This window comes from Dasypus novemcinctus, chromosome 17, assembly GCF_030445035.2.
Source record: "Dasypus novemcinctus isolate mDasNov1 chromosome 17, mDasNov1.1.hap2, whole genome shotgun sequence".
NCBI lineage: Eukaryota > Metazoa > Chordata > Mammalia > Cingulata > Dasypodidae > Dasypus > Dasypus novemcinctus.
In genome coordinates this window covers 62,763,650-62,783,623 of record NC_080689.1, presented here as the reverse complement: position 1 = coordinate 62,783,623, position 19,974 = coordinate 62,763,650, and positions in this window count along the sequence as shown.

The following is a 19,974-nucleotide window of genomic DNA, read 5'->3' as shown; positions in this document are numbered from 1 at the left end:
TTAAGGAATTCCTTGGAGGGGGCTGATGCTGAGATCCAGGGACGACAGAAAGCTCTGGAAGAGGCAAACCCATTGAATTCCCAGATCCAAGATTTCTTACAAAGCAGTTCAGAAAACACCAGCTTTGCACTCCACATGTTAAGCCAAGGCCTAGAAAATGCCAACACTGAAATTCAGGTGTTAAAGGCAGGTTTACACTACACAAATATGAGTTTACAAAATGCCAGTGTTCAGACCTACCTTTAGAAAGGCAGTCTGGGGAGTGGCAGTGTTTTAAGGACCCAGCACCAGGTGTTAAGCAGCAGTTTGGAAGGGCCCAATGCCGAGATCCAGAGGCTCTGGGGAGGTCTGGGAAATGCAAGTGCTTTCAATTCCCAGACCCAGCCCTTTATAAAAGGCAGTGTAGACAACAGCACTTTTGAGATCCAGTTATTAAGAGGTCAGTTGGACAGGGCTGATGAAGTGATTCAGTTGTTAAAAAGAGATTTGGAACTGCCATTGCCCAGACCCAAATGGCAAAGGACGATATGGAGCAGAGAAAAGCTGAGCTCCCAGGAGTAAGAGCAGAGTTGGAAAATGCCAGGGGAGAGTTAGAGACCCTAAAACAAGGAATGAAGGGTGCTGCCTTAAATTCCCAGACCCACATGTGAGAAAACAGCCTGCAGGAGGCACAGGCTGAGATATAGAGGCTACAAGTTAATGTGAGTAATATCAACATGCTACATGTGAAAATCCAGGAGCAGCAGAACAGCCCAGAGACCCTCTGTGCAGCCTGTGCTTCACAGGATCAGCTACAAAGGAACCAAAGTAAGTGGTAGGGAGGGTCCCCCATGTAGGGGCACCCCACATGCAAGGAGTGCGCTCCATAAGGAAAAGGCACCCAGTGCGAAAGAAAGTGCAGCCTGCCCAGGAATGGCACCACCCACACTTCCCGTGCTGCTGACAACAACAGAAGCGGACAAAGAAACAAGACGCAGCAAATAGACACAGAGAACAGACAACCAGGGGAGGGTGGGGGAATTAAATAAATAAATAAATCTTTAAAAAAAAAGAGATAAACAGCCTCCCACCCATAGCCCACATCCTAATAGCCATAAGTGAGATGTGTATATTGATTTCTTGGCCTGTATTTCTTTTTTTTGTTTTAGGGTTTTCTTGCTTTGCATCATTAGAAGCCAGCATTAAATAACATGTCCTACCTTTTTGGAATTTACTGAGATTTTCTTTGTGGCTTAGTGCATGTTCATTTTCTAAAAATGCTCCATAGGCTAAATATTATTAGATTCAGATTGTAGTTTTTATTATTCAAATAGTCTAAAATGAAACTTATGTTTTGTCTACTCAATGAATCAATTTCTCTGAGAATTTTTTTAACTCTCCTAGTATGATGATCATTTTGCCACTTTGTCCTTCTATTTCTAATAGCTTTTGCTGTATATATTTCAGTGTTACTATTCAATATGTAAAGATTTATAACCACTAAATCTAAAGACTTCTTTATATTTTTTAGGAGGTACCAGAGATTGAACCCAGGACCTCGTATATGGGAAGCATTGGCTCAACCACTGAGCTACACCTGCACTCAGAAATTCTACTTTTTAACCAATATTCATTCATCCAAGGAATATTTATTTTACCCCTATTATGTAGCAAACACTCTTCTAGGTTTCAGGGATTCATCAGTGAACCAAACAGATAAAAAGCCCCACCTCCAATGAAGCCCGTGTTTCATAAGGAGGCGAGGTAGTGAGCAGCTCAAGTTCCTCCTCAGAGCCGCAGGAAGGAGTCCTGTGGAGATGGAAATCTGGGGGTGTGACAGTCTAGAGGAGCAGGCAGCTGTGCATCATTAACCCAGCCCCCTTAGCCAGGGGCTTTCCAAAGATACCGGGAGAGGGGGCCTGTAGGAGGCAGGTGGGCCTGAGGGGATGCCCACCATACACCCCCTACCTGCTAATGCCCAGGGCCACTTCTCAGGCCTGGACTGGCCCCTTTGCTCCTTCTGAAGAATGCTGAACATTTCCCAAAGGAATGTCCAGAATGCATAATTAAGTTCTCTCTGGCCTGACTGGAGCCGTCTGAGGAGACAGTGACCTCTCAGGTGACCTGGAAGGAAGTCATCAGTTTGTCCTGTGGAATGCCTGCTCTGCCCTGCCTCCTCTGTGGGAAGCCTGCACAGCTGTCACCCTCTGTGAATCTGCATTGGTGGATTGACATAGGCCACCATCCTGGTGTCCACAGTCTTTTCTCCCAGACCTATTTTTCAGTCTTTCTGAGTGTGATGACCCAATCTTCAGGTTGGGGTCCCACACATTGTGATATAGGGGAGAGCCTGACCCTCACATGGGGGAAGGAAGACATAGACGTTATGGTTGCCAAGAAATGGTCTCTCAGGCCTGCTTTTCTAGGGTGGGAAGCACTTTGTAAGGGAAGAAAGTAAACACAGTCTGGAGAAAGGTATAACAGCATTTTGAGGATGAGCAAAATCACTAGCTTAGAGGGATATCTGCACTTGCTTATGGTCAGCCACCTTGAGTGTCTTCTACCAACTAATGCCCCAGCTCTCTGGTGCTCTAAAATTCTTACAACACTTATACCCACCCTTGGACCTGAGCAAATTCCAGGCAGCCAAGGACACTGGCATGCTTATCCTTTTTGTAGGTCTTTGTATTGCTCTCACTTACAACAGCCAAGTGGCTTTATCTCTACGGCCAGCATTTCTTGCTGTAGTTCAAAGCCAAGCAACCCCAGAAAACCTACTCCATGGCAAGTCTCAGGCCCCGGTGAGAATCATGGAAACCCGAGGCAGTCTGAGAAGGTCTTGGGAGGCATGAGGGCCCATGCGATTCAGGATAGAGGAGGGCCCTGCCAGCTGCATCTCACAGGAGGGCATGCCAGCCTCCTTCTGCAGGACAAGGCCCCAAGCATAAGGGTGTCCACAGAAAGGCTCTCTTAGCTCCCCACTGTCCTTCCCAAAGCAATCTACACTTCACTAACTCGAATCTGCCCCCAAAGCCCTGTTTTTGTTGCAATCTTGCCTTTTTAGATCTAACAAGCATTTCCCAATGCCAGCTGTATAGGTTCCAGGGCTTGGATGCCAGGCCCTTTTCAAGGTGGCTCTACTTCTTCTGTGGGGGCCACTGGAACTTAGCCCTCCACCTAAGTGTCCCCTTAACCAGCTCTGATGTCCTCTAGGATTTCTCAAAACAGTAGAAGAGCTTCTGGGCTTTCTGTGTGACTGATCGGCCATCATTACCATTGTGCTGTCACTTGCAATATGGTGGGAGTTCTGTGAGGCAGGGAGGTGGATGGTCATATACCCAGGTTCTGAGGTCAGTCTGTTTGTGTCCAGTCCCAGGTTTGTCTCTTACTGGCTGGGAAAGCCAGCCATTTGACTGGCCTACCTCACTTTACTCTTCTGTGAAATGGGGATAATCATAGTTCCTCCCTCATAGGGCTGTTATAATGATTAAGAAAGTTAACTTATATGATGAATTTGGAACAGAGCCTGGCACATGCATCCCTTGAATAAGCATTCGGTGTCTTCATTCCATGGTTTAATTGACTCTGCTACGACTCTCTGAGGAAAGTTCTATCAGTAATAGCTTGTGCATAAATTCGAAATTGTTTCCAAGTGTACCTAATCTCTAGAAATCCAAATAAGTAATATAGACCCTATAGATTTTGAATGTTCAGAAAGGAAGTAAGACTGAATGTGTATTCAAGCTTGCATCCAGAGGAGATTTGGAGGATATGCTAAATTCAACTTGGCTTGGAATGTGGGGAATATGTGTTAAATCAAGCTTACCTGCAGGAAATAACTTAATACTCAGATAAAACACTTGAAGAAACTAACAAAAGTCTTTTTGCATAGAAGCACTGTTTGTCTCCCTACTTATTTCCTCTGTATAAAAGGGACAAAAGAATTCTATTTGGGGCTTGGTTTTTATTAGGACAGGAGTCTGCCGAGTCTGGCCAATTGAAATAAATCAACCTCCTTCTCAGAGTTCTCATTTCCTGGCCTTTGACACCGTGTACACCCGACTTCTCTACTGCATCTCTGGGGGCTTGTGTGGGATTGTCCTGAGAAGGTAAGAGGCAGGAACAGTTGTTTGCCCCTCCCAGACATCTCTGAGGAGGCCTGGAGGGCCTCGGCAAAGCTCAGCCCTGGGCGCCCCTGGACACCCCATTTGAGTCCAGAAAGAAGTTGTGATCTTCACTGGAGCCCTCCCGGATGAACCGGAGGCACCAGAGGGTCTGAGAGACCCTGAGAAAGAAACAAGGAGCTCTACAAGTCAGACTGGTAAGACCCCCGGGGGACATAGTGCAGGAAAATCCTAATTCTAAAATTAGGAGGGAGCCTGATCAACTCTCTAAAAGGGGAGGCCCTAGTACTCCTGAGAATACAGGAGGAAGCCATCTCCTCTCCAGGTCTGAGGAAAGGAAAGGGGGGTGGTTGTGTGCGTGTGCTTGCGGCAACTGAGTGTGATGCAGAAAATCACTTCTGCAGGTTGAGTGAGGAGTCCTGATCCGCGGTGACCTCATATGATCAAGGGTGGTTTGGGGGTCCCTGCAAAGGGGCCCTCTTCCAAATTGGGTCTTATACCAATCCGCTAAGTTTAAGAGGCACCGAAAACTCCTGCAAGGGACTTGGCCAGAGACATATGAAGCGTAAGGCTTGAGTGACTGTTGTACACCGTCAGCACAGGGTGGAAATGGGAAACAGGCACAGTAAAACCCCATTACGTTGTATGCTGAAAAACTTCCCCCGTGCATTCTGTGAAGATGTGTATGGCATAAGGTTCCAGCCAGGAAAGCTTAGGATGCTTTGTGAAGTAGAATGGCCAACTTTCAGCGTGGGCTGGCCCCAGGAGGGCACTTTAGATCCCTGGATCATCCATAAAGTCCACGATGCAGTAACTGGAAATCCAGGGCATCCAGGCCAATTCCCCAACATCGATGCTTGGGAAAATGCTGTGAGCTAAAACCCACCTTGGTTAGGGAAGTGCATGACTAAGGAAGCTAGACTTTGCCTAATACAAAAACTGAGGAGTGCCGTCCCAGGCACCAGACCAAACAATCACCATGCAAAAGGCCCAGAGAAAGTGTGTCCCAAGTCCAGTGCCAATCCGCCCATCTTAGAAGGGACATATGAACATGAATTCCCACGGCCTTATGCGATGACTCCTGCCCTGGCAGTACTAAGGAATGAAAATGAGCTAGGCTCCTGAGCCAGTGCCACGTTGTCATCATCCGATTGGGGAAGTGCGACGCCCACACCATCCTCGCCGCTGCTTTTATCACCATCAGAGAGGGCACCTATACCATCCCTGCAGTTGCCTTTACCGCCATCGGCACCTGAGAGCCCTACGCCACCCCTGCAGCAACTTTTACCGTCTCCGCATTGGTCTTTGGCACTTTCCACAATGTAAAATGCAGACCAGCTGCTTTTATGGCCGGTTGCCCCTGGCAACACCACTGCAGCGCTGCCCATCAGTCAGGAGGGAGACACTGAGAGGTGGCAGCTCAAACCACGGGGAGCCCCAGGGGCTGAGGGAGCAGAGAGAAAGGGTGCCTTCCAGCTACCTCTCCTTGAACCCCGACCTCAATTTTTTATGCAGATGACCAGGTTCAAGGGGGAACCACACATTCATCTATTAGCCCTTTAGGACAACGGACCTCTTTAACTGGAAAAGCCATACCCCACCATTCTCGGAGTAGCCTCAGGCCATGGCAGACCTTTTCCAGTCCATCACACAGACCCACAACCACCTGGGCTGATTGTAAACAACTTATAATGACTTTATTTAACTTTGAAGAAAGAATGCATGTCACACAGGGAGCTCTAACCTGGCTTAGAGAGCACCCACCAGAGGGAACTTTGGACAGTGATCAATATGCCCGCTTGCAGTTCCCAGAGGAGGACCCCTGCGGGATCCGAAGAGTGCTGCCAGGCTCAGCCAACTAGAAACATTGCACAGGGCCTTAGTTGAAGGATTCAGGGCAGGGAGCCACTAGGCAGTGAATATGGTAAAAACCAGTCAAATTCTATAGGCTCTGGATGATAGTCTAGCTCAGTTCTATGAGAGACTGTGTGAAGCGTTTCATGTATACACGCCTTTAACCCAGATGCTCCTGAGAGCCAAACAATGGTCAATGCAGCATTCACTGCCCAGTCACAGACTGACATCCAAAGAAGGCGGCAGAAGTTGGATGGGTTTGCTGGAATGAATATCTCTCAGCTCTTGGAAGTAGCTACTAAGGTCTATGTCAACTGTGATGTAGAAACAAGAAGGGAAGAAAATCAGAAGATGAAAATATAGGCAGATCTTCTAGAAGCAGCAATGGTGGAAAAATCCATTCCTGTGTCAAGGAGAGTAACCTGGCAAGCCCCAGCCCCAAGGAGAGGGAAAGGCCCACGTCTAGGGCAAAATCAGTGTGCATACTGCAAAGAGGATGGGCATTGGAAGGAAGAGTGTCCAGCCGGCCACTTGACCCGGCCTCTGCAGTGAAAACATTAGCCTGAAAGGCTAGTGGGGCATCACAACCCGAACGCTGGGTCCCTAAAGGTTCAGGAAAAAACCCTGCAAATCAGATCATTGGGCTGGCAGGAATGGAGGACTCTGATAGAGATTATTAGGACAGACCGGGTTCCTATTCTCTCAGCCCCAAAGGGCCTATGGTCGGAGTCCAAATTGGGGGCCACACCATACATATGATGGTTGCCACTGGGCTCAACATTCTGTCATGACCAAGCCTCTTGGGCCTCTATCAAAGAGACAAGCCACTATCGTAGGGGCAGCTGGCAAAAGTCCCCAACGGCCCTTCCTTCAAGCCAGGACCTGCACATTGTGGGTATGGAGGTCACTCACAAATTCCTTTACCTTCCAGAATGCCCAGTCCCCCTCCTGGGTTGAGACCTGCTGTCAAAACTGCAGGCTCAAATTACCTTTGATGCCACAGGGAAATCCACACTGACACTGGGGCCATAGGACCCTCCGAAAATAGCACTAACCCTTCCTCTGCAGGAGGAATGGAGACTGTTTTGCCTCAGTGAGACTGGCCAATCCATGGCCACACAGCTCCCCTTTGAAGATGTGCCTGAAGTAGGGAGAAAGGGTAACCCAACAGGGATGGCAAGTGACATTCCTCCAATCATTATTGAAATAAAGGCTACCGCCAGTCCAGTAAGCATAAGGCAATATCCAGTTCCGTTCAAAGTGCAAGAAAAGGTCCAGCTACATATTCAGAGATTACTGAATGAAGGCATATTGAGGCCATGCCAGTCTCCATGGAACACCCCACTCTTCCCAATTAAAAAGGTTGATGGGGATTACCACCCAGACCAGGACTTAAGAGCAGTTAATTTGGCAGTAATAACCCTTCATTCTGCGGTTTCTAATCCATACACTCTTCTCAGGTTAATACCCTCATCAGCAATCTACTTTTCATGCCTAGATCTCAGGGATGCCTTCTTCTGCATTTGGGTAGCACCCCAGAGCCAGCCAATTTTTGCCTTTACATGGGAAAATCCAAACTCAGGTGAAAAGCAGCAGCTTACATGGATGCGATTGCCTCAGGGATTGAAAAATGTACCCACTATTTTTGGACAAGCCCTGGTCAGTGATCTCAAATCCTTTAAAGCAGAAAGCCATAGCTGTTTTCTCCTCCAATATGTAGATGACCTCATTCTTGGAAGTTCCACCTACCAAGACTGCGCTGGTGGAGACCGTGGTCTTTTAAATCATCTACAGCAAAAAGACTATCAGGTGTCTAAGAGAAAAGCCAAAGTCTGCCTACCTCAGGTCAAATATCTAGGTTATAAAATAACACAGGGGTGCCATGAATTGGGCCTTGAAAGAAAGAAAGTGATCTGTAGTCTCCCTGAGCCCAATACCCACCAGAAGCTGTGAGAGTTCTTTGGGGTGGCTGGAGTCTGCTGCAATCAGATCCCCAATTTTGGGGTTCTCATGCGCCCTTTATATGAAGCTGCAAAGGAGGGAGATCATGATCCCCCGCTCTGGGAAGCCCACAGAAAAATGCTTTCACTGCTCTCAAACAAGCTCTAATGGAAGCACTGAGCCTCAGACTTCCAGAATTCACTAAGCCATTCTACTTCTATGTTCACAGCCACCAAAGCATCGCAGTAGTAGTACTCACTCAATACCTCAGTTCCTGGCAAAGACCTGTAGCGTATCTATCCAAACAACTGGACACTGTAGCCCAGGGATGGCCCTTGTGATTGCAAGCCATAGCAGCTGCAGCCATGCTTACAGTAGAAGCTATAAAATTAACTCTCGGGCAGCCTATAATTGTCTGGGTTCCGCATGCAGTAATCACAAACTTAGAAGCCAAAGGAACACATTGGCTTGCTAACAGCTGCCTGGTGAAATATCAAACCCTATGATGTGAAAATCCATCCATCCAGCTGGAACTTGTATAAACCCTAAATCCCGCCACCCTGCTACCCGTGGAGCCAGGTGTTCCAGCCCATAACTGCCTGGAAACATTGCAAGAAGCATATTCCAGCCAGACCACCAAGACCAGCCACTGGCAAATCCTGACATGGAGTTCTTCACAGATGGGAGTGGCTTTATGCAGGGCAGCAATAGCTGAGCAGGATAAGCTGTAGTAACATGTGAGACCACAGTAGAGGATCAGCGCCTCCCAGATAACACATCAGCACAGAAAGCTGAACTCCTTGCCCTCACCGGAGCCCTGCAACTTGCAGCTGGAGCCAAAGTTAACATCCACACAGACTCCAAATACGCCTTCCTTACCCTGCATGTGCATGGAGCCTTTTACAAACTAAAAGGACTCACTACCTTGGGAGGGAAGGGCATTAAATAAGGCACACAGATTCTGGAACTACTAGAAGCAGTTTGGAAACCTGTCAAAGTGGCTGTAATGCACTGTAAGGGACACCAGGCAAGCCACAGCCCCAATGCCCAGGGAAATCGGAGGACGGATGCTGAAGCAAAAAGAGTGGCATGGGAAGGATCCCTATCTGAAATCCTGGCCACTGCTCTCATTTCTCAACCTCTTAATTGTCAGAACCTCCAGTATACACTGCATGCTCTCGGCCTGCAGCCTCTGAGTCACTGAGAGCCACAATATACTCAAGCTGAGAGAGTGGATACTCTCTGAGGGTGGCACACAAGGAGAAAATGGATGGTGGACATGGCCTGATCACAGAATAGTTGTGCCACAAGTATTAGCAGCACCTGTAGTTCAAGACGACCATAAGAACACACACTTGGGAAAAACCCATCTTAAGGAAGTGTTAGAAAGATTCTTCTACATCCCAAGACTAGTCGCTATCACCCATGCTGTACACCAGTGGTGTGTGGCATGTGCAAAAAATAACGCTTGCCAGGGGCCCATAGGAGCCCCAGGAGTCCAGAGAATTGGCAGTATGCCTCTTGAAGATCTAGTAGTTGATTTCAGTGAAATGCCACGATCTGGAAGCTATAAATATTTCCTACTCCTTGTTTGCACATTTTCTGGCTGGGTGGAAGGCTTTCCCATGTGAACAGAGAAAGCTGAAGAAGTAGCCAAGGTTCTCCTCAGCGAAATCGTTCCTTGCTATGGGCTACCCCTCTCAATTGGCTCTGATAGGAGACGTGCCTTCATCTCAGAAATCACACAAAAGATTGCAAAGACACTGAGCATCCAATGGAAACTGCACACGGCTTACCATCCTCAGAGCTCAGGAAAAGTAGAGTGCGTGAACCATACCAGAAAGACTTATATTGCTAAGATTTGCCAAGAACCTGGGCTAACATGCGTGCAAGTACTTCCAAGTGCTCTCCTATAAGTTAGAGACAGCCCAAGCTGAAAACTAAGCCTAACCCCTTATGAAATCCTCTTTGGGAGGCCCCTCCCTTAATCAGAAATATAGAAGGGGATCTTAGAGAAAGAGGAAACTTATCAATAGCTCAGCAGATGACCAGCTTAGGAAAAACCCTACAGAGCCTGCATCACTGGGTCCAAAAAAGGGCCCCATTAGCTTAAGCAGTGCTGTACACCCGTACGAGCCAGGAGACGCAGTTTGGGTCAAGGACTGCAAGTCAGCTCCACTAGCCCCTCGATGGCAAGGGCCCCATCTTGTCATTTTATCCACCCCCACTGCAGTTAAAGTAGCTGAAATCACCCCGTGGATACAGCATAGCCGAGTCAAGCGAGCTGCCCCAGAGTCCTGGACCTGTATTCCAGATACCCACAGCTCAACCAAACTCATCTTGTGAAAAAAAACAGAACACCAAGCCCTGCTCCAGTCACACCCCAGAAGCTGACTGGTTCACGCACTGCTGAAGATTGAGGATGGAACACCCTGCCCTGCTCCAATCACACCCTGGAAGCTGACTGGTCTACACACACGAAGAATAGGAATCCGGTTTAATCGATTACAATGCTCCTTTGGCTATTTTTCCTACTTCTAGCCCTGACCCTCCCCTGATTCCAGGTCAACACCACAGAGTGTGAGCCTTGTGTTCAAAAGGTGCGTACAGGGACCCATGTCAATACCACATTAATATGTCATAGCCATTACACCTGCAAGGGCCAGGTAACCACCTGTCAGTTTCAGGGAATCTCCTGTAGTGTCTGTAACGCGTCTGGCCAAATAACCTGCTATGACCCTAGACCCCCAACAGTCTCCCATAAATGGGAAATAAGAGTGCTTGATCAACATGGGCAGCTACTTTCCTCTACCTCAGTCACTAGCCAGAAGCAACGAGCGTCCCTCCTATTTGACGCATGTCAAGTTATAGACTCCGGGATACCATGGAACACAGATTGTGGAGGGCTCAGCTGGGAGCAGACCTGTACTCATAACAAAAAGTATATGTGGAAATGTAAAGGGAAGCCCAAGGAGGGGGGCTTTTGGTGGAAATACATAGGTGCATGCTACTGCCCCTCCTGGTCCTGTGTCACCTGGGCCACCTGCAACACAGACACAGCTAAACAAACAGCCATCCTCACCAAGGGGTATGGCCCCGGCTAACTGTCCACGTGGTCCATGTAACCCCTTAAACCTCACCATCCTTAAACCTGAATCCTGGCAGACTCAGGGAGACCAAATGGGCCTCGGCATTGATGGTAAAGGAATAGACCCAGGAGCCGACATCTGGGTTGGGTATCGGGAATACCCACTCACAAGTCAAGCCCATTCTGTGTTCCACTCCTTCTATGAAGAAATCGAAAGGCCCTGTTCCATCCCACAAGCAGCAAGAAACCTCTGTATAAGCCTGGCTGAAGTGGTGGGGGCAGCCTTAAATGTCTCCTCATGCTACGTATGTGGAGGTACTAATATGGGAGACCAATGGCCCTGGGAAACCAGGGAATACAATTACCGCCAACCATATAATGCAACTGAACTCCCGGCTGTCCCCCGAGATAGTATGTGGCCCTTGCAAACTTCTGTCAGAGGAAAATATTGTGCTTCAAGGGCCTGCCTAAGCTCCTCTATAGCTGTTGGAAACCTAACATGTACAGGGGGAAACTTCCAAAATTATACCACAAATACAACCGAGCCTTGGGGAATATGGAACGAATCTGACCTTGTTCTCATAAATCGTACTTTCCCCAAATTTATCGCAGTGTGGAACTCCACCACAAAGGGCCCCTTTACTGCCCCAAATGGTTTGTACTGGATTTGTGGGACGGTTGCTGGGTAGAACTTCTGCGAAACTGGTGTGGTACATGTATGCTCAGTACAATAAAACCCTCCTTCACCCTTATTCCCTTAAACAGAAGGGAAAGAGCTAAGCCAGCCAGTATATCAAAACATAAGAGAAAAAAGGGCTGTCATTACCTAGGGAAGTGAAGAACGGCCCCCTGAGCATATAATCCTATATTTGGGCAGAGAATGGCATGTGGGGTTATCAAAACCCTATCTATATGCTAAACCGAATCATCCACCTACAAACTGTGGCAGAGATAATAACTAATGAAACTGCCCATGCACTAAACTTACTAGCCCAACAGCAAACTAAATTCAGAAATGCTCTCTATGAAAACCGTCTTGCCCTAGACTATCTCTTGGCAGCTGAAGGGGGAGTTTGTGAAAAGTTCAATCTCTCTAATCGCTGCCTTGAATTAGATAGCACTGAAAAGGTTACTGATGAATTTACAAGCAAAATAGAAAAAATTGCTCATGTCCCAGTGCAAACCTGGATTGGTTGGAATTTAAATAATCCCTTTGGAAGCTGGCAGTCAATAGTAAACAATTTCAAGCTTCTACTGGGAATAATTGCCTTCCTCATAGGAGCATGCACCATCCTTCCTTGCCTCCTCCCTTTCATCGTAAACAGATTGTGCACCCTAATAAATGGTATAGTAACAAGGCAAACAGCTGCCCATCTCATGGCTCTATATACATACCAGTCAGTCCAGAGGGACTCAGACAATAGTGATGCTGAAACTTAATAACTTAAGCTTGGCCTCAAAGGGGGGAATATAATATAGCCTGTGCATCAATTCAAAATTGTTTCCAAGTGTACCTAGTCTCTAGAAATCCAAATAAGTAATAAAGGCCCTACAGTCTTTGAATGCTCAGAAAGGATGTAAGACTGAAAGTGGATTCAAGGTTGGATCCAGATGAAATGTGGAGGATATGCTCAATCCAAGCTGGCTTGGAATGTGGGGAATATGTGTTAAATCAAGCTTATCTGGAAGAAATAATCTAATACTCAGATAAAACACTTGAAGAAACTAACAAAACGTCTTTTATACAGGCACCATTTGTCTCCCTACTCTTATTTCCTCTGTATAAAAGGGACCAAAAACTTTGATTTGGGGCTCAGTTTTTATTAGGACAGGAGTCTGCTGAGTCTGGCCAATCGAAATAGATCAACCTCCTTCTCAGAGTCCTTGTGTCCTGGCCTTCGATATTGCATACACCCAACTTCTCAACCACATACACCCTACTTCTCTAAACAATTCAACCCCATTTTACAGATGGGAAGCTGAGGCCAAGAATTTGGATGACTTGCTCAAAGTGCATATGAACCCCGGTGCTGTAAACACTCTTTCCCCTCTGACCACGAAGGCGTCCACCCTCTGCCTGTAGCCCCCAGACCCTGCTTAAACGTCTGCTCTTCTGCTAGGCCATGCAGGTGCCAGGAATTGGCCAGGTAGCTTTCTGCATCCTGGCAGGGCTCGAGGCCTACTGGCTGCTCCAGCACAGGAAGGTCTTGGCCTGAGGGTCTCTGTGGGGAACTGAGCTTTTCTCGGTTTCCTGGGATGATGGCCTATGGGAGCGCCTGCTTGTCTGCTGTTCTTCTTTGGTCTTTGCCTAGAGGCATGTTTGACCTCTGTTGACTCTACTAGTGTCACCAAGAGAATAACCCTGGCTCCTCCCATGGGGGCAGGGCAGGAGGGGCCCCAAGCAAAGTGAAATATGGAGCCTGGTAAGCAGGACCACCTGCAGGGATGGGTGGACCAGGAATGTGTGACTGGGGGGCAGCTTTGTGGGGAGTCCCCTCATACCTCATGGGAAAAGAACTGCAGTGGAGGTGGCAGACCTGAGTTCTAGACATAGGTATTCTGGACAAATTTTTTTTTAAATTTATATAAATCTTGTTCCCTCATCATCTTTTGGTGTGTCACTTTGCTGCACAGGGGCCTGTGCCTCTTGGCAGGCCTGGGAAGCCTTTCTTTTTTTAACCAGGAGGTCCTGGGATCAAAGCCCAGTCCTCCCCATGGTAAACGGGAGCTCTACTGCTTGAGCCACAGCTGCTCCCCTTGATCCTTTCTTTACATCACTCTTTGCCTTCTCTTACTAAGTCTGCTTTGTGGAAACTCTTTCATGCCTTCCCTGATACGAGGAGAGAATCAGACCTGTGTCTGAGCCAAACCTGATCAGTGGGAGGGGTGGTGCCTGAGGGGGTTGGTCATCTCAGCTGGGTCCCAGGGCAACAGATGGAGGAAAGACACCTGAGGTGGATCCGCTGAAGCATGCGCAGGAGAGAGGGCAATTCTGCTGAGTCTCCAAGAGGAGAATGATGTGGCTTGGGCCACTTAGCCCCATCCAGCGTGTCTTTCTCCACTGCAGAGGCAGGAAGGCCCAGCTTCATTTCCCAGAATCCCATGTGTCCAGGATTCCGGACACCAGTCAAGATGATGTAAGTAGAAGCAGTTGTGTGAGACTGAGGAGGCGGTGGAATGCAGGCAGGACTCATCTTTCTGCCTTTTTGTCTATTTTCTGTGGACCAGCAAGGTGGTGGAGATGTGAAGTTCGCCATATCCACTCACTAGCTTTGTGGGTGTCAGGTGGCAGCTGTAGTGGCAGAAGCTTCCTGAACACGGAGCGCAGCGTTGGTGGTATGTCCTTGAGCTCAGAGCTCCAGTAACAACATCACAGACAGGTGCTCCAGGGCAGGTCATTTGGCTGGTGTTGTGGGGCTGATCAGAGAGCCGGGTGTTGCAGGAGCCGGCGCCTCCACCCTCCCCATGACTGAGCACAGAAAGCCCTTGGAAAGCTCTTGGATTCTGCTTGGAACAGCCAGACTAGGTTCTGATCCTGCATCGACTCTCAGCTGGGATGAGTGGCTGAAGACTTTGCTGTTGGGTGGCAGGAGACCCTCTAGCGGGACAGCACCAGTTTTGGAAATGGTCCCAAATCACCTCATGGTCGTCTCAACCCCTTCCCAAAGTGCTGGTGAGGTGGGGACACCCGGGGTAGGGGCTCCAGTTTGATGAAGGAGGTGGAGCCTGTTAAGGAGGCTCTGCCTGAAAGAAAACAAAACCCTGGGATAATCTCCCTCTGCTCGACATGGTCACCCCATTCCTGGGATTCGGGATAGAATCCATTGTCCCTTATGTACAAATAAAATAGCCTATAACTTTAAAAATTTATTTTTATGTAACTGTGAAAAATTACTCAGTTTACACAAGATAGCTGCAATAACAGTACATCCGGTTTGCTCAGTGGTTCCCCCATCACCCCTTTTTGTTCATTACTCAGTCATTTTTTTTACTTGATTTTTAAAAAAGATTTATTTTTATTTCTCCCCTCAGCCCCCACCTGTTCCCCCCCCCATTGTCTACTCTGTGTGTCCATTTGCTGTGAGTTTTCTGCATCTGCTTGTGTTCTCATTAGGTGGCTTTGGGACCTTCCAGAGTGGGAGAGAGCTGCTTACTCTCTTGTGCCACCTCATGTCACTATTCTGCTTCATCTTCTTATTATCTGTCCTCTTTGTCTCTTGTTGCATCATCTTGCTGCATCAGCTCTGCATGTTAGTTGGCACTCCTGCGTGGGTCCACAATCCCACGTGGGCGGCACTCCACAGGGCCAGCTTTCCTTCACCAGGAGGCCCTGGGCATTGAACCCAGGACCTCCTATATGGTAGATGGGAGCCCAATTGGTTGAGGCACATATGTTTCTCCATTTCTCAGTCTTGAGGGATTTGGGATGATGTCCACTCTGACTGATTAGAGGCCACAGTTATTGAAAGCCTAAGGGAAACAGAAATACAAAACTAAATCACCAAAATCCAATTTCTCCAAATCCAGGTGTTCAGTTCCCCAATTGTTCAAAGCTTCTGCTACTCTGACCTGAGGGAAACCTCTACCCAGAGCACGAGTCCTCCTTCTGGGTAGAGAGTGGGGAGGTGTGAGGAGTGCCAGTTATTTGTTCCTGAGTAAGGGGAGCAGGCCTGACCTTCCTTTAGATGTCCACAGGCCCATCTGGCAGGAGAAATAATGGCAATGACAACATTTTTTAGTGCCTACCATGTGCCAAGTCCCAGTGCATCTCAGCCCTGGAGAGGCTGGGTGTTACTTCTTGTTGCCTGCATAACTCTCACTTTTTTAGCTTTAAGTGGAACAAAAAATGTCTCATGGAAAGTGCCTACTAGGGGCACTCTGTTTAAAATGGCACGTGCTTCGAGGTCTTCTCATTTACCTCTCAGGTAGCTAGGAAGAGAGAGGAAAAGACAAAGCTTGCAGCAGCAGTGGAAACTCACGCAGGAGTGACTCCATTGCTGGAGAAGTTCTACCCCTACCTACCATACCCCAGGAGCAGGCCTGAGAAGCATGATGTGGAACAAGTGGACACCCTGCTTTTTGAAACAGAGCAACTGTGTCCAATAAGGAAGAGATGAGAGGTGGAGGCCTCTTTGGGACATGGAGCTGCCCTGGATGGTGCTTCAGGGGCAATCACTGGACTTTGTAAATCCTCACAGGGCCCACTGGATGGAATGGGGGAGAGTGTGGGCCATCGTGTGGACCGTTGACCATGGGTTGCGGGGGTGCCCAGAGATGTACTTGCCAAATGCAATGGATGTGTCATGATGATGGGAGGGAGTGTTGCTGGGGGGGAGAGGTGGGGTGGGGGTGGTAGGGTTCAATAGGACCTCATATATATATATATTTTTAATGTAATATTATTACAAAGTCAATAAAAATAAAAAAAAATAAAAAAAGAAATAGGTAAAAGTTTAGGCCACAGCTTCCCACCCTTGTCCCCTTTGCTCAGAGACCTGGCACCTGTACCATCAGCCAACTAGGCAGCCCTTCCTTCTCTGCAACAGCACCATACACTGACATAGCTGTGTGGTCCCGTCCTTATCCCAACGACTGACTCTAGCAAGCTGGCATTTAACTGGACAGCAAGGAAGTTAGGACTCAGAGAATAAAATGGCAGCACTTGAGGATGGCATAAATGTGGATCCAAAAGGAAGGGCTGGAGGCAGGAGCAAACCTAGTGAAAGCAATGTATTCTGAGGTGCAGAGGTGCTCAGGTACGTCAGGCAGTCTGGAAAGGAGAAAAGCCTTGGTAGGCCAGTAGATCAGTGCGAGGTGAGTGCAACTGGCATAGGAGCTGTGGACCTCAACCAAGTGATATCATCAGTCTCGAAGAGGATACTTATCCACCAGTATTCTATAGGTATGTCTAATTCACTCATCTACCTAATCATTCTTTCATTCTTTTACTCAACAAATACATATTATGGGGGCAGGTATTTATGGCAAAAAAAAGTGAAAGATTTTGCCTGAATAAGCAGGTTCTTGTTTCCACATGTTTCACTGCAAGCACCATATATTCATGCTTTCTCGTTCATTGTCCCACAAATTTCTGTGGAGTAGATTATATTTTTCAGAAGAGGAAGTTGAGGCTCAGTGAGAGGATGTGACTTGCCCAAGGTCACATGGCTAGTGTCAGACTCCTGTGTCTGAGTTCTTACCCACCGTCAATTTTGAATGATACCTCTTTTTAATCACAAAGAATATCAGTCCCTTCTTTCCTTGTTCACGTCACTAGAAGCTTGCATCATATCAGAGGGTTATTATCAGTTGGAGAGTGGGCTCTCTCAGATGTCAAATCTTCAGGAGTAAGTTAATAGTCCTTTCTGTCCCAGGTGCTAACACAATGTCTGTCATATGAGTCATCAATGAATATATTTGAGTGAATGAATATATTAGGAGTAACTATACTTCTTCCGCCTTTAACACAGGGCTATGAGGAACCAATGAGATTGACACAGATGAAAATTTGTGTCAACTAAATGCTATGTGGTGTCAAGGTATCAACACCAAATCACTCTCAGGTTTAACATGTTAGCTCACATGGGTTTATGATTGTTTTCCTTCAGAACAGATGGCTAACACATAAGAGGCCAGAAAGTTAGAGCTGAGGTTGCTTCAGGGGGAAGAAGGAATAAAGGGAAGGATGTGGCTCACGCAATTGGGCGCCCGTCTACCATATAGGAGGTCCAGGGATCCATTCCTTGGTTCTTGTGCTGACGGCAAGCTGGTTCATGTGGTGAGCTGGCACGAGCAGAGTGCCGGCCCATGTAGGAGAGCAGGCCCACAAGGAGAGTTGATGCAAGCAAGATGATGCATGAAAAAGAGACACAGAAGAGAGATAATAAAAGATGCAGCAGGACAGGAGCTGAGGTGGTACAAGAGATTGCGCAACCCTCTCCCATTCTGGACGGTCCCAGGATTGGTTTCTGGTGCCGACTAACGGGAAGACAAGCAGACAGAGAAGAACACACACCCAATGGACACAGAAAGCAGACAGTGAATGCAAACACAATGGAGGACGGGAGAAATAAATACATAAATCTTAAAAACAGAAAAGAAGAAGGAGTAAAGTCTGGGGTTCTCACACTGGACTCCTGATGTACACCAGCTTGCCCACTCAAGAGTTTGGCAATAAAATAGAAAAATGATATTTATGCTGTTCTTAAGGAAAACTAAGTGAATAGGCGAACTATCTCCATTTTAAGCTTCATTCCTACACAAATGGTTCTTGCGGCCTTCTATCTGCCTACCAGAAGATAACATCAAATTTACTGAGGTTTAAAAACTAGTTTTTCTTAAAAAAATCCTTTTTTTCAAGAAAAGTGGCTGATGTTTACTGTGAAAAATGCAAACAATCTAAAAGATGGGATGCACAGATCATATCTCACTCCCAGACTCACTGCTCGGGAACCATGGTTTACAATTTGGTGTGTCCTCTTCTTTTTCCTTTGCCCTTCCCTTAGAGAGTGGCATGGCTGGGAGCTGGGGAGGAGGTGGGGCCAAGCAGATGGCAGGGAGCCAAGTGAGTGGCTGGTGTGCCTAGGAAATTGGCTATGCACAGAGGCTGGGCAAATAAATCAATATATTGAGGATAATGGGGGTCAGGATTCCCTCTGTTGGAGAAGGGAATTAAAATTGAGGAAAGGGGAAAGACTAGAGAGAAATCTGAGGTCTTGGATTGGAACTGGAAATATTAATGTGCATTCATGGCTTTCAAAATAACACATGTATAAGATATGCACACACATCAATGTAGATATAGGTGTATATGTGTAAGCACACTAGCCTTCTGTAGGCTGAATCTGCCCAGTGTTTCCTCATGTTGAGACTTAGTCAGGCCTTCTTGGCAGGGATCCCATAGAAACGGTGCTGGGCTTTTCTCCGCGCATCTCATCAGGAGTTGCATGATGTTACCTGTGCCCCCACTGCTGATGCTAACCTTGATCACCTGGTCAAAGGCGTGCCTGCCAGGTGGTTTCACCCTAAACTGACTAGTTTTCCTTTTGTCATTGAGAACTATTTCGTGAGGAGCAACTCCTTGGTGTCCACTCTTGACTCCCTGATGGTGGCCAAATTGGTGGCATCTATTGTGAGAGAGCACTTTCCCTTCTCCAATTCGTATCAGTATGGGCCCATGAATTTCTGGAGTCAGCATAGCCCAGACACAATGAGAATTTCTTCTTCCTCTTCCTTCCTCCCTCCCTGTTGGAACATCTTTTCTGCAACTAAAATAGTCCAGAAAAAGAAGAATGAAAATGGGACAATTCATAGAAAAGGGTAATAGCAAATGTGATTAAATAGTAGAGAGAAGTGGAGGCAGGAGTTCTTTGCTATTATTCTTTCACCTTTTCTACAACATTTATGTGAAAATGGATTTTTTAAAAGGGGCATGTGCAGTCAATTTGTGTCTATGCATACGTGTACGTGCATGTGAATTTATGCATATGTACAGATGTCTTTTTGAATACACATGTAGAAATAGGGCTGGAATCGTCTATTATGGACTTGCTTCCCTCCCGCCCCCGCCCCCCGCCCGGGGATGGCAGGTGCAGTCAAGTTCGGGAACCAGTGCTGTTCGTCAAGGCTAATGGTAATCACCGGTGTAGCTAGTTAAAAGCCGATTCCTGCCCTTAACCCTGGCGGCCCAATTTTCCCCGAGCCCGGCCTCTCCTCTGCCCAGCAGGGCAGGGGCTGCGGGGGGCGGGCCCGGCCTCGCGCTCAGCCATGGACGCTGCGCCTGAGCCGTCAGGGCCCAGCCCGGCGCCGCCGCCTTCCTGGACGCCCCGGAGGCCGAGGTGCTGCAGGACGTGCTGCGGGAGCAGTTCGGGCCGCTGCCCAGCTGGCTGCCACCTGCCGGCTCAGGCGTCTGCCCTCGGCGACTACTCGGCGACCCAGGACGTGCAGTTGGCGCTGGAGCGGCGGCACGGGGCCAAGGCCAAGGAGCGC